The sequence below is a fragment of the Cucurbita pepo genome, unplaced genomic scaffold (genome assembly GCF_002806865.2).
Source record: "Cucurbita pepo subsp. pepo cultivar mu-cu-16 unplaced genomic scaffold, ASM280686v2 Cp4.1_scaffold000123, whole genome shotgun sequence".
Lineage (NCBI taxonomy): Eukaryota > Viridiplantae > Streptophyta > Magnoliopsida > Cucurbitales > Cucurbitaceae > Cucurbita > Cucurbita pepo.
The window spans coordinates 350951-367411 of NW_019646434.1; the positions used below are offsets into that span (position 1 = coordinate 350951).

Here is a 16461-nt window from a genome sequence, read left to right on the forward strand (position 1 = left end):
TAAGAGAAGTATTATTCTTAACCCTTCTGTTACCCTTCCAGTCTCATTGCTATGGAACTAGAGTATTAAAGAAGATTTCATTGCTCCCTCTCTTCTCCCAAATAAGAGAACAACTATGTATGTAAAGTAGCTAATTAAACACACATGTAAATCATTAACAACAAGTCTTTAATAAACTAAAATCATACCGTCAACATACTTAAACTATATAAAACTCTCTCGCCTCCCCTATAAAGTTTAGCTCTCCATACAAACTGAATTAAACAGAGGAACCCACATCTTAATCATATAAAATTGATTGAATAAGAAAAGAGAGTAAGAAAATAGAGACTTATCTAGCTTTGTTGCCGTTCTTCAATGGAAGTTCCCTTCTCTTGAGCTCTCACGTCCACCTCATTGTCCTAATCTATCCTTCTTGGTCTTCTCTTCCTTCTGCTGTCAACCGTTGCTGGATTAGGGTTTTTCTTCTTCTTCTCTGGTTTCACAGCAGTTCACAGCAGCAGAGGTACTGCTGTCTAATCCGATTTTTTTTCTCCCAAAGTGTGTCACCCTCCTCTTGGTCTTCTTTTTTCTTTTATATTGAGCATGAGTTCCCCTTTAGGCTGAAAAGAAATAAGTTGTCCACATAGGATGTTCCTCATTGGGTAGTCAATGACCCACATGGATGGCGGATGTGAATATAAAATTTCCATGTCATCCCCCGTTTGTTTCCAAATTTGCTACTCTCTCATGGTTCAGCATAAATGTCTAAAATTTTACCACATAACTCAATTAAAAGTACAATTAAGATTGATTTATGTCAAATCATATTTTTTTTCATGTTGAACCGCAATAAATGATTTCATGCTCACTAAGTAGAATCAATGGGGTAATAAATGAGAAAATGGTGAATAAAAGTGCAATATTAACTACAAAAAGACTAGATATGACTCTACTTTTAGAGAGTTATCAGGTGCCTATATCTACAATGCCAAAGCTGCACTTTGTCCTCTGTGATTGAGTTGAAGCACATTGATGGTAGAGGTTGAAATATTGCTTGAAGCATGAACATTCGATTCTCAGACATCTTTGTATTTATGATTAAACCCTTCTCATGATGGAATGCCTTGCACCTTCCATATTGAAACGTAACGGCAAGTCTCCGTTTTTGCAATTGTCCAATGCTCAACAAGTTGTTAGTCAATTCTATAACATAGGACACTTCTGTAATAATATGCATTGTTCCATTCACTTGCGGCCTTGTGTTGCCCTTTCCTAGTACAACCAAGCTTGTGTTGTTGCTGAGTTTTACTGAATCTCTTAATTTTTCATTTAAATCTGAAAAATATTGCTTTACTCCACCCATATGATTGCTGCAGCCAGAATCAATATACCAACAATCTTATTAGCCATCTTCCTCCTTTTTCGCACCTGTGCAAGCCATCAGTAAAATCTCTTTTTTTGTCATTGTATAGTTTGTCACTTCATTCTTACTTGCACATTGTCATTGAAAATGCCCAAATTTGGGACAATTGTAGCATTCTACTATGGCTTTCTCGAAGTTTTGCCTACCTCTTCCACGTCCCCTTCCTCTGAAACTTCCACGACCTCGACCCCTTCCTCCTGATTGATCTCCATTTGTCACTTTCAAGGCATGTTCCTCATTGATGTGAGAACGCATGCGTTGTTCATGAACAAGTAGGCTGCTTTGCAATTCATCAATGGTTAAAGTATCTATATCTTTAGATTCCTCAATGGAACAAACCACATAATCAAATTTGAAAGTCATAGATCTCAAAATCTTTTCCCAAACAGCCATGTCTCCCTTTCTTTCACCATTTTCTTTCGTTTTATTTGTTATTGCAAGTGTTCGAGCAAAATATTCATTTAAAAATTCTCTTGTCTTCATTTGAAGAATTTCAAATTCCACTCTGAGTGTTTGCAGTTGTGCAAGCTTGACCCTAGTTGTTCCTCGATATTTCTTTCTTCATAGAGTCCCATATGTCCTTCGTTGTATCCTTGTTTAGAATCGTTTCTATAATTGAACGATCTAATGCTTGGAAAAGATAATACTTGGCCTTCAAATCTTTCAGCTTCTGATCATCAATGCTCTTCTGTTGTGCATATGTAGATCCTCCTGCTACTGCAGAAATTTCATTTTCTACTAAATCCCAATACTCCTTTGATCGCGAAAAGTTTTCCATGAGCATTGCCAAGTGATCATAATGCCCCTTAAACTTTGGGATGACTGGCTGCACAAAAGAGCTTTCGGTAGACATCTTGAAGATTGCTACTTCAAATTTTAATCAAATCCCTTATTATGGCTCTAATACCAAATGATGAAATTAAAGAAATAATAGCAGAGAAAAGTAAGTTTTGGAAGGAAAAATGCTCTATTATTGAATGGGAAAATACCACGCTATTAAATAGTCATATAACAAAAGAAATGATAAATAAGGAGTCTACTCTAACTCACTTCTAAAAGTTAAAGTCCTATTATAAAGTACAGAGTTCGACACAAAGTGAGACTTTATTTAGACTAAGTAAACTAACACGACCCACTTTATAATCATTACAAATGATTTGATCCAAATCGTTCAGGTAGAGACATGTAAGTGGGGGTATTCTATACAATGAGTTTGATAAGGATCACGGTGTTCCAAATGTTTCAACTGGACCTATTACACGATCCAAGGCCAAGATGATTCAACAAGCATTCATTCTTCATCTACAAAATTGGATAGACTTGATTCAACCATTATTTCATGTGTTACAAGCTGATTTGATTGAGGAAGGACCATTTGAAGTGAATATTTGCCTGGTTGAAGAAAGGGAAGAAGTTGCTTGCACTTCATTTATAAGTTGTTAGAAAACTTTATTTATTATTTTTAATTTCATAATTATTGTATGGGCAAAAGGGTGGAAGTCATTGGTCAAATTGACTTCTTTTTTGGAGATTTAAGGGATAGGGATTAAATTTTGTTCGCTAACTTCTTTAGTGGACATTTGAAAAATTGAAAATTTATTTTGTGGGTAACTATAAATACGCACAAATTATTACATAAAAAAGAGATTGTGAATGAATGAATTTGAGATCTCAGATTGAGACTTTCACCTTTCGAAATTCGAGCATCATCTTTGTCATTTCTAAGTTTCATGCAATTCTTGTGGTAGATTGCATCTGAGCTCTAGATCTTTGATCTTAAGAAGTAATCTAATTCTAGCCTTATATCTTGGTTTATCCGAATTTTGTATAAGGAGGTGTTAATTTTATTGATTCAACCGTTTTTGCTCCCAAAAAAACATGAATTGTTGGGATTAGGGTTGCCTTATCAATTTGATATCATAGCCTAGGTTGCATCTTAGTGGCCTACTCTAGAATTCATTTTATTTTTCGTTTATGCTATTGTTTTTCTTTTCTTCAAATCTGTCCATTTATTCTGTTGCTGCGAGTTCAACCCTTCTTTGTAATCTTCTCACTTTATTCTCATTTTATTACTGTAGATCATATTTAGATCTTAAAAAAAAAATAAAAAAATAAAAAATAATTCCAATCATATTGTTCTTAATATTGTGGTTATAAATCCTTGTCATTAGACAATTTGCATGTTTATTTGAATATCAAATAAACTCCAATTGACATTTTTTCTAAATCATCTAAATTTGGAACCATTGTGTTGATATTGTTCTTTCACCCTTTTAGTGGGACATAATCCTAGGGGAAGGAGGAGATGTCAATCGAGGGACAGAAAGAGGTAGAACAAGGGGTAGAGAAATTTTAGCACAAAAAAGAAGTGAGAGAGTACCAATATAAGAGAGGAGAAGAAGAAGGAGTCAAGGGAGTAAAGCTTCCAACTTTCTATGGGAGATCTGATTTAGAAGAGTATTTGCAATATGAAAGCAAAATTGAGTATGTTTTTTATTGCAACAATTTCAGTGAAGAAATAAAGTTGAAGCTTTCTATGACTGAATTTTGTGATTACGTAATTATGTTGGACATCTTTGATATTAGAGTGGAGGAGATATTATGAAGAACCAATTGAAATGTGGGAGGAATTGAAGTTATTAATGAGAAAAATGTACATTCCTAAGCATTATTCTCGAGTACTCAAGGAAAAACTATATACAATGCAATATGGATCCAAGAGTGTTGAAGAATATTACAAAGAAATGGAGGTCTTTATGAAGAGAGCATGCATTGATGAAGACAACGATGATATAATGGCCAGATTCCTTGGTGGGTTAAACACACAACTTGCTCATCAAGTGGATAGGCAAGCGTACTTTGATATGCAAGAATTGTTACACCTTGCTGTCAAAATCGAAGGGCAACTAGCTTGGGAGAAGAACTCCAAGAGGTATGTTATTCCTAAGTCTACAACTTTCAACACTTGGAAAAAGGATGCAAATATTGAAAAGATAGATTTTAAGGTTAGAGGAAAGTATGAGCTTGACAAAAAGAACAAAGTTGAGACCTCAAAGGGTAAAGAGAAAGTTGAGGAATACAAGGAGGTTCGAGAAAGAAATAGAGACATCAAATCTTGGAAATGTCAAGAAATTTGTCATATTAGTGGTGATGATCCTAACAAGAGAGTCATGACCATCAAGAATGGACAAGCTGTCACAGATACTGAGGAAAGTGACTAGGATGAGCTAGTTGAAGAAGAAAACCAAGAGAATGATGAAGAATTGGAAGATGGGAGTCATTTGACACTTGTTGAGAAGACTTCTTAAAACTCAAGTTACGGAGAATAATGTTGATGATCAAAGAGACAACCTATTTCACACAAGGTGTTTAGTCAAGGGGACTCCTTGTAGTCTTGTTATTGATAGTGAAAGTTGCACCAATGTATTAAGTACCATGTTGATCAAAAGGTTGCAAATTCCAACTCAACACCATCCTAAACCTTACAAGCTTCAATGTCTCAATGATAGTAGAACAATAAAGGTAGTTTCTCAAGTTTAATATCTTTTACTTAGGGGAAACATAAAGATAAAGTTCTTTGTGATGTGCTACCCATACTTGCTGGAGGCATATTGCTAGGCCGACATTCGCAATTTGATAGGAAGGTCATGCATGATGGTTATTTGAATAGGTATTCTTTTATAAAAGAGGGTAGAAAAACCCTTTTGAGTTCTGCAATGTATTTTCTTATCAATTAAAGTTGGAGAAAAAAAAAAAGAGTTCGAGGAATATTATTTTCATTCAAACATTTATTTAAGAAAAACATTCAAGGTTCTTAGCTCAGTTGGTTAGAGCGTTGGTCTTATGAGCCGAAGGTCGTGGGTTCGAGCCCCGTTAGATCCAATCAAAACTTAGTCACCCGGTTAAATGAACAATCGCGTAAACGAACAAATTATGGGATGAGCTCATTAAGCCCACTTACTTGTAGGCTCTTATTAGGGTTCTTACCTTACAAATGTAAGGGTTATGAGTTAAATTTCTTGAGTGTGGAAATTTAGGGTTGTTACAATCTTATTGAATATTTTTAATACTCACCCCGTGTTAAAAATAGTTTCAGGTAATTGCATGGACCTATACTCCCCTCTCATAATTGGCATGTGCTTAGTTCGCCACCAGATTGGAAAGGGTAGTGTATCAGCCTGCCATTCCACAAAGCTGAAGCTCACATTATCATAATTGGCATGTGCTTAGTTCGCCACCAGATTGGAAAGGGTAGTGGAGGATCTGTAGACACCTTTGATCTTGGGGTGCAGGGTGTACTGTAAACGTTTTGACCTAAGTCAACGAGTAAACCGCACTAGTTGTAGCAACCTAATCTTAATTGAGTTATTTCATGCATCCTTTACTAGGGAGATATACCTATCAATTACCTAAGCGCATAATCCATAATTTAAACTTCATCTTGGTCATACCCGGGAGCTGAGGAGGTTCTTTGGGTTCCTAAGGCGGCTAGATGACTTAACGCGGACTTTTGACTTTAGGCTGTTTTATTTTGAGTTTTCGAGTCTTTCTTAGTTTAGGAGAATCAGGGTCTAGACCCTCTGACCATCACTCACGATCTTTAGGTGCTCATTCTACTAGAGGTGTCCTGACCTAAGTCATTGTCTAGCCAACCTAACTTTAACACCCTGCTTCTTTGCAAATAAACACACTCCACTGGGAGAACAAATAGTCAAACACCTTAAGCTAACACATATTATATCATGCACACATACAAGTAAAACAAGCTCGTCGGAGAGATAACATTCATTAATTACCTGAAACACAGACAACGTTAACCCATCCTCTTTTCTGACATAACATTAAACATATAAAACATCACTCATCACAAATCTTATCATAGGAAAATTTTTATAATTTTTTTCATCATGCATACCACCACACTCATCCATATTTCTCAACTCATATTCTAGTCATGCATATTTTCTTTCTAGCATTGCATATAATACATAAAATAGTATGGTTCTCACAAATCTCAACCTAGGGGCATAACGATAATTTTCTAACATACATAAGTATACACTCACCCAAAAACAACCTTTAGTCTTTAACATGCATTATCTAACCACCAAAAATCGTAAACTTTTAATTGATCGTTAGAAAGGTACAATTTTTGGTCAATCACAACAACAAAAATCGAGTTCGAAAATCATCAAAAACAAAAAATTGACAAATATTTTCAGCCACTAGATGTTTATCAGAATGCCACCTTCGGGTCTGAATCAACTCCAACTTCCTTCATGAAACTAATGCAAAATTCCTCCAATATAACCATACTAAAAATTCAAAACTTAATTCCAAGGAAAGCTCTCGAATTTGAAGGAAAGTTTAAATGAAGAACCCAAAAATCATACATTTCGTTCTTCCTTGATTCTTGACGGAATTGAGTGATTGAAAAGACAAGAATAGTTCTTCCAAGACCACCAAGCAATTCTTGTGGAGAAGCTCTAACGAAATTCTGACTCAAAATGGCGGTTCTAATCAAACTTTGACTCTCTCTCTCTTATAATCCCTTAACGCTCATCTTCTTTTATCTCTCTTCTCCTATCCTTTCTTTCTTTCTTTTTTTCATTCTTAGTAATCAAACTAGGTTAATCCACGCCTCTAATTTGGAATTGAGGGTATATATGATCAATTTACTTTTATTTAGTCTAGGTTAATCCTTAAACGCACATGCATCGGATAGTGGTATTTATTTTCTTAGACTTAGGCTAGAATAGAATGTTTTTAACTTAAACGCTTATTTATTTTATTTTGTATCGTTTTAAAGATGTTTTCAAAACACGTAAGTCCATGGCTGTGTCTTAAGATAAAGGTTATGTTTTATGGAATTTTAATGAAGTCTTCCACATTCAATGTTTAGGGTACGTATATAGTAGCGACCTTAAATTAAGTAGAAAATTTCGGATCGTTACATAACATGTCATCGTTGATCACTGAGATACAAAACTAAACTATTATATATTTATATCATATTGTATTATATACATAAATTTCGAGCTTCTAGTTTGCGTATGTTTAAGTTGTTATTTGTTAAAAGGGTGAGAAAGTTCTTGCCAAGGGAAAATAAAATAAAATTTTGGAAGGATGAAGATTGAATTAGGTGGTAGGAAAAGCTTTCCCACGCTGACCTTGTATCATTAATTCTATCACGTGATCTTAAGTGTAAGGATTGAAATTTTATTTTTTTTTAGATTTTATGTTAGAGATTTTATTTTTGGTGCAAAAAATGAAGAGATATTATGTTATAAATTTATTCTCGCCGGAAAAGGTGCGCAATTTACGACAAGGAAGTTATTACACCTTCAATGGAAATGTTATAAGACTCATTATATTCCTATATTCAACCCTTCTCTTTCTATATAAAACGACTTTTTGTAACGACCCGAAATTTTCTATTTAATTTAAAGTCGCTATTGTACACATATCCTAAACATTGAATGCGGAAGACTTCATTTAAATTCTATAAAACACATCCTTTATCTTAAAACATAGCCATGGACTTGCGTGTTTTGAAAACATCTTTAAAATGACACAACAAAAGACTAAATAAAATAAATAAGTGTTTAAGTTAAAAAAATCTTATTCTAGCCTAAGTCAAAGAAAATAAATACTATCTTATGCATCTGTCATGGTCTCAAGTTGTGATGTCGTCATCAGCCGTACAGAATGTCTTGCCTTAACCTGAAAAATGTAGTACACATGCCTTGAGTATTTAAAGAAATACTTAGTAAGTGACCCCACTATTGAGGTTAAATGCAACAATCACATGCAAATGAGATGATGGGACCTATCCTTTCAATCTATTTTACTACGGTGCTGTCCTAACGGGTATTTGGATGTGTACCATATACTCTACACATAGCCCATACGTGCGAGTATGGGCTCACCAGTCAGTTCGCACACTGCTAGGCCACTTTCCTTGTTGGGCGAGCATACTCTGGGAGCTCCTTAGGCCGGACACCTGTTAGAACTAGTAACCGTCACGGCAGCGCTATGCAAAACATAATGGTCGTTGTCTTGCCATTTGATGTACGCGACTATATCCTCGTAATGGAATAGGGGTATCCCCCTAAATGCATGAGCACACATAAGGCATGAGGTCCCCAACATTTCTACTTTTATCATTAATGAATATAACCCCGTTGTCATCTTTTATGCTTAACATGTAATTTCTCATTTTTCATTTTACGTATCATACATAATCCTAACGGGGTTACATTTCATTTCATTTATCGTGATATATGTCATTCATAACATGCTGTATACATACAATTTAGAAAACATAGCATAATGCTCCATGCTTTTAACATGTCGTTTCATAACGTACCATTCATACAATAATTACCTTAATGGTCACATAAAACCATCTAAACATAACATATCACATCACAATATATCGTATCATAAACATGTCATATCGTAAACACTTTGTGGTCATATCATTCCCTAACTTATCATAGCCTTAACGTTCTTATACCTATCACAGTTATATCGTTACGTGAACGTACCTTAGTCATATCATCACAGGAACGTATCTCAACACTATCATTCTATCGATCTATCACAAACCTATCATTTTCTACCCATATCCTAACCATATATGTAACGATCCAAAATTTTCTACTTAATTTAAGGTCGCTACTGTATACGTACCATAAACATTGAATGAGGAAGACTTCATTTAAATTCCATAAAACATAACTTTTATCTTAAAACACAGCCATGGATTTACGTGTTTCGAAAACATCTTTAAAACGACACAACAAAAGACTAAATAAAATAAATAAGCATTTAAGTTAAAAACATCCTATTCTAGACTAAGTCTAAGAAAATAAATACCACTATCCTATGCATGTGTCATGGTCTCGAGTTGCGATATCGTCGTCGGCCGTACATGAATGTCTTGCCTTAACCTGAAAAATGTAGTAGCACAAGGCTTGAGTATTTAAAGAAATACTCAGTAAGTGACTCTACTATTGGGGGTTAAATGCAAGAACATGGGAATGCAATGACGGGACCTATCCTTTCAATCTATTTTCCTACGGTACTGTCCTAACGAGTAATATGAACGTGTACCATATACTCTACACACAGCCCATACATGTGAGTATGGGCCCACTAGTATTTTCGCACACCATTGGGCCACTTTCCTTGTCGGGCGAGCATACTCTAGGAGCTCCTTAGGCCGGACACCCGTTAGAACTAGTAACTGTCATGGCAGCGCTATGCAAAACATAACGATCGTTGTCCTGCCATTGGATGTATGCGTCCGTACCCTCGTGATTGAATAGGGGTATCCCCCTATATGCATGAGCACACATAATGCAAGAGGTCCCCAACATTTCTTCTTTTGTCATTAATGAATATAACCCCGCTATCATCTTCCACGCTTAACATGTCATTTCTTATTTTTCACTCTACGTATCATACATAATCCTAACGGGGTTACATTTCATTTCATTTATCATGATATCATGTCCTTCATAACATGTTGTATACATACAATTTAGAAAACATAACATAACGCTCCATGCTTTTAACATGTCATTTCATAACGTGCAATTCATTCAACAATTACCTCCATGGTCACACAAAACAATCTAAACATAACCCCTCACATTACAATATATCGTATCATAAATATGTCATATCGTAAACACTTCATGGTCATATCGTTTCCTAACTTATCATAGCCTTAACGTTCTTATACCTATCACAGTCATATCATTACATGAACGTACCTTAGTCATATCATCACAGGAACGTATCCTAACGCTGTCGTTCTATCAATCTATCACAAACCTATCCCTTTCTACCCATATCCTAACCATATTCTTTCATTAATCTCCCCTATCCATAGCACTACGATATGTAACCTAACCTTAACGCTTCATGAACGTATCTTACTCCTATCGTTACATTTCGTCTTGTGCATCCTTCTCATATCCTATCGAGAACATATCCTTGAACACATCGTACCATAATTATTATCATACAATTCACATATTATAACATAACATAAACATAATATAAGCATACCGATTCACAGATAATTCACACATATCAGTTTATATGACACGTGCAGAACCACAGGCACGTGTGAACATCAAATATAACCATGCCGATAATAAGGCTACTTACCTAGTTCGCTTAAGTCGTTGTCACGAATATATCTTTAATTGAAGTTCGATTCCGTCCTTTGAAATCCAAGTCAACCTATGTGAGCCCATGACATCAGTTTAAAGTTCAAATCTATAACTTTTAATGTTGTGTATATATATATATATAATGTTATTTTTACTAAATATCTTATTTTCTATTATTACGTTGTTGGGAATATATTGTTACTAGACAAAATTTAATGGAGTTTCTTGTCCTCTATATTTTCAGATTTTATTTTTAAATTCAATTTACCAAATCTTTCCTCAATCTTCCCTCTTCACTTGTGAATGTATAAATAAATTTTCATTCCCTGAATAGACATTACTCTTCCTCAATATTTATTTTCTAAACAAATATTATTAACTAATTTTAATTGGTTGTTTGCCTAATCTTACAAATTTATAGAACTCCCTAACAAAAATCTAATTAATTGGATACGTGTAAAATGAGACTAAGAAGATCTTTTCCTAAATTAATTTCTTATAACATAACTATAAAGGAAAAGTAAATCTAGATAGAATCCGTAGGAATAGACCAAAATCTCTAAGTCTCCAATCTGCATCTGTTGAAAGCCATTTTACTTCTTTCTCAAATCTGATAGTTTTATGTTTATTTTTTGATGAACGGTGATATTGTGCCGTGGGTTGAGGAGAGAGGATGGGATTGGGATGAGAGGTTAGTGGAGAGTGGTGGGTAAGTTTTATTTTATTTTATTTTATTATTTTTTAGTAATCCTTTTTAGTTATTTATTTATGAATTATTATTATAACTATTATTTTGATGTATATTTTTTTTATAATTTTTTTATTTGTTTATATATATATATTTTTTTGGGCTATTACACTTTTGCTCTCCAAACTCGTCTATGTGTCAAAGGGTGTCGGAAAGAACGGAAAACTAAGAGTGTTAGAGAGGAAAGCGTGTGGGTTGGTTCGCTAAAGTTCTTTTTTGGTGAGGTTGCGAAACGTGCTGTTTGGAGGAAGAATCGAGTGGAAGTAAGGTATCGACGTCGGGATCACTGTGTCGAAGAAGGTTGACCGTCGAAAATCGATGTTGAGGACGTTGTGGGATCATCGGCGCGTCGCCGGAATTGGGGAGGCGGAAACTCACCAAACCTTGGTTTTTGGAATCGGATTCGGTTCCTTCATGTTTGGCCTTTAGTTTCAGCCCAACGCCCAGACGTATAATTGAGCTACGTTTCTGGCAGCCCAATACCGTAGACGCACGCCCAATAGCTCCGGCGGATTCGCACGCATACACAGTGCGGCTCGGCTCGCACGTGTACGAAATCAGCTCGGTTCCGTCAACTCTCGCGGCTCGGCTTGGCAGCTTAGTTGGTCGACTCGACTTATCATCATTCTAGAACTAAACATACTGACATTAGACATCATTTTACTAGAGAGCATGTGCAAAATGGACATATTATTCTTGATTTTGTAAACTCTAATAATTAATTAGCAGATATTTTTACGAAGCCATTAAATGAATAAATTTTTTACAAAAATTGGCTTGAACGGGGTATTATTCGGTGTGATATAACTTGAATTTGAGTTTGGTATTATTCGGTGCCATATATCTTGAATTTTATAATCTTGTTTAAAGGCATGTTCTTAGGAGAGCATGTCATTCTTTTATTTTTTATTTTCTTTTCTATGATTAGAAAGAGGAGAAAATTAGGAAAAATATGCTCTAAGTTTGTTATTTTATTAATGAATCAGTTCTTTGTTGTGATATTTCATAACTCATTGACGCATTAATATAGAGGAATATGGATTTGAGTGAATTTCAGCATTAATATAGAGGAATATGGATTTGAGTGAATTTCAAATTTATGATCATATATTAGAATGCCTATGATGATGCATCGATATTATTATTTGGACATGTGCATTATTTTAAGTTTTATAGATTTCATAGTATTTTTCTTGAAATAGTTTGTCATATCAAAAAGGGAAGATTGTTGACTTTTTAGCCCTTAATCTCAAATTAATTAATTGATGTTTTGACGATAAGAAACATACCTTCAATTATTAACAATTCTCCGTATTTTGTCCACAGTATAAGGTTGGGAATAACGATTTCAACGTCTTTTTTGGTTTACTCAAACTATGGCTAAAACAAGGAAGTATCAGTCAAAACAAGATACTCGACGTGATGATATGGCGGCAAAATTGAGACCGGCGACAAAATTGACATCATGGACCAATCGAATTCAAAACAAGATACCCGATGTGGTGATATGGTGGCAAAATTGACATCATGCACTAGCGACAAAATTGACATCATGACCAAGTATGACATTTATAATTTTGGTAGAATAAAAAAGGGTGGAGTTTTCAATTACTTATAAATTGAAATAAAATTATTTCAATTACATTTATAAAAGTTTCGTTAAAAAATATTTGAATTATAAAATAATTTTAATTATATTTATAAAAGTTTTTAATTATTTTTAAATTGAAAGAAAATTATTTGAATTATAAAATTATTTTAATAAAAAATGATGTGAGTAACCATTTAAAAGTAATTGAAAAGTTTTATAAATGTAACTGAAATAATTTTATAATTCAAATAATTTTCTCTTAATAACCGAAAATTTTTATAAATGTAATTGAAAATTTTATAATGGAAATACTTTTCTTTTAATTTAAAAGTAATTGAAAACTTTCATAATGGTAATGGAAATAATTTTACAATTCAAATAATTTTATTTCAATTTAGGAGTAATTGAAAACTCCACCCTTTGTTACCCTACTAAAGTTATAAAAGTCATATTTCGATTGGTCCATGATGTCAATTTTGTCGTCAGTCTCAATTTTGCTGCCACATATGTCAATTTTGTCGTCAGTCTCAATTTTGCTGCCACATCATTACGTCGTATATCTTGTTTTGACTCAAACTTTTTCGTTTTAGCTCTAATTTGAGTGAACCAAAAAATACGTTAAAATCGTTATTTCCAGGATAAAATACTGAGAATTGTTAATAATAGAAGGTAGTCTTGTTATCATCAAAATATAATTAATTAATTAATTTTTTTTTTTTTAAAAAAAAAGTCAACAATCTCCCTTTTTTTTTTATGAGGACAAACAATCAAGAAAATACTATGAAATCCATAAAACCCTAAAACTTAAAACAATGCACATATCCAAATAATAATATCGATGCATCATTATAGGCATTCTAATATATCATCATAAATTTGAAATCCACTCAAATTCATATTCTCCCCTACCTAATGAATTATGAAACATCACAACAAAGTGATTCATTAATAAAATAACAAACTTATAGCCTATTTTTCCTAATTTTCTCCATCTGTAATCATGAAAAAGAACAATAAAAAATAAAAGAATGACATGCTCCCCTAGGAACATGTCTTTAAACAAGATTATAAAATTTAAGATATATCGCACGGAATAATACCAAACTTAAATTCAAGATATATCACACCGAATAATACCAAGCTCAAGCCTATTTTTGCAAAAATTTCTTCATTTAACGGCTTGGTAAAAATATCTACTAATTGATTATTAGAGTTTACAAAATCAAGAATAATATGTCCATTTTGCACATTCTCTTAATAAAATGATGTCTAATGTCAATATGTTTAGTTCTAGAATGATGAACAGGATTTTTGGTTAAATTAATAGCACTACTGTTATCACAAAATATAGGCACACTATAAAATTTTAATCTAAAATCACAAAGAGTTTGTTTCATCCAAAGAATTTGAGCACAACAACTAGCAACCACAATATATTCCGCTTCGGTAGTAGATAAGGCAACCGAATTTTGCTTTTTACTAAACCAAGAAATTAATGAACTACCAAGAAATTGACAAGTTCCACTAGTATTTTACGATCAAGTAAACTTCCAACAAAATCTGCATCAGAATATCCTACCAATTTAAACTCACATTTTTAGGATACCACAATCCTAAATTAATAGTTCCAAGCAAATATTTAAATATTCTTTTAACCGTATGTAAATGAAATTCTTAGGACAAGATTGAAACCTAGCACAAAGACATACACTAAACATAATATCAGGACTAGCAGTCAAGTAAAGTAAAGATCCAATCATACCTCGATAAGATTTTATATCTACATATTTACCTTTTTCATCCTTGTCAAGGTTGGTAAATGTGCTCATTGGAGTTTTTGCAATCTTACCTTCATTGAACTTGAACCTTTTGAGTAAATCCTCGGTGTATTTCTCTTGATTTAGGAAGATACCATCTTTCAGTTGTTTGATTTTAAGTCCAAGAAAGAAAGTGGGCTCTCCCATCATACTCATCTCAAACTCATTATGCATACATTTAGAAAATTCTTCACACAAGAAGGATTAGTAGAACCAAATATAATATCATCCACATATATTTACACTAATAACATATATTTTTTCTTTAATTTTAATAAAGAGAGTAGTGTCGAGCTTACCCATTTTGAAATCATTCTCAATAAGAAAATTACTAAGTCTATCGTACCAAGCTCTCAAAGCTTGTTTTAAGCCATAAAGAGCCTCTTACAACTTATAGGCATGATGTGGGAAATTAAAATTTTCAAATCCAGGAGGTTGTTTTACATAAACTTCCTCCATAATATAACCATTTAAGAATGCACTTTTCACATCCATATGATATATATAAAATTTTTGTAAGAAGTAAATTCAAGTAGGGAGGTCTACAAGTTGATTGTCCTTCACAAAAACCGTTTTTAATAAGTTGATTTGCCATAAGCTCATAAAATAAAGTTTATAAAAAAAACAATAGGAGCAACCTGATACCAATTGTTGGATCGATATGGCAACCCTAAAGGTATGAATAGGGTTTCAACAATATAATGATTAATTTTTTGTAATAACAATAAAACTTAATAGCATGCAATAAAACTTAATAATAATTGAGAATTTAAATAGGAAAGGGTTAGAAAATATAACACTGTAGTTTTATAGTCGACCTACCCCACTCCCCAAGCGCCTCTTGGGAATTTGAATAAATCTTTCTTGACTCTTTCCTCCGATCAGAGCCCAACCGCTACACCGCTCTTTTTACAAGTTCAAGAGAAAACTCAATCCTTTCCACGACTCAGGTTTCCATTCCTCAGGTTCAAACCAGTACACAGCTCTTTTTACGAGTTCAGGAGCAAACTCAATCCTTCCCACGGCTCAGGATCAAACCGGTACAATTGTCTGAAATTTTATAGAAACACACCACAACTCTCCGAAGCAATAGATTTACAATTTTCTCACAATACAATAGACATCTCTTAAGAATAAGATAAACAACAAAAAAAATTGGATGTTTTGAAGAGAGCAACAATGGAGGCAAAAAGATTTAGATCGACCAAACTATGTATTTGTGTTCTATGTTATGTGTTTTGAAAAATATGAAGAGGTGATGGATTAAAATAGTGATAAAGGTATAAAAATAAAAATTGATATGGACGACTAAAACGTGAACTAAAACGTGGACCAAGTAAAGTAATATTTATTTATTTAAATTTATCGTGAAAAACTATAGACCACATATTTCATTTATTTAATTATATATATATATATATATATATATACATATATAAATGTAATAATATAATAGAAAAATGTTAATGAAAATAACGTGAGTAATATTTAAAATTTAAAAGTAAAACTAATGAAAATAATTATAAATGTAATTGAAATAATTTTATAATTCAAATAATTTTCTTTTTAAGTTATTGACAACTATTATAAATGTAATTAGAACTAATTTTATAATTCATATAGTCAGGAAAAACTTTTATAAATGTAATCGAAAACTCTACCATTTGTTACTCTACCAAAGTTATAAATGTAATATTTCGATTGGTCCATAA

The 16461-nt window shown here is 33.1% G+C and overlaps 1 non-coding gene across 1 annotated transcript; it reads left to right on the forward strand.

Moving 5' to 3' along the window:
- Positions 1–5214: 5214 nt before the first annotated feature.
- TRNAI-UAU lies at positions 5215–5287 on the forward strand. Its single transcript has one exon. It is a non-coding gene; the product is annotated as a tRNA-Ile (tRNA).
- The last annotated feature ends 11174 nt before the right edge of the window (positions 5288–16461 follow it).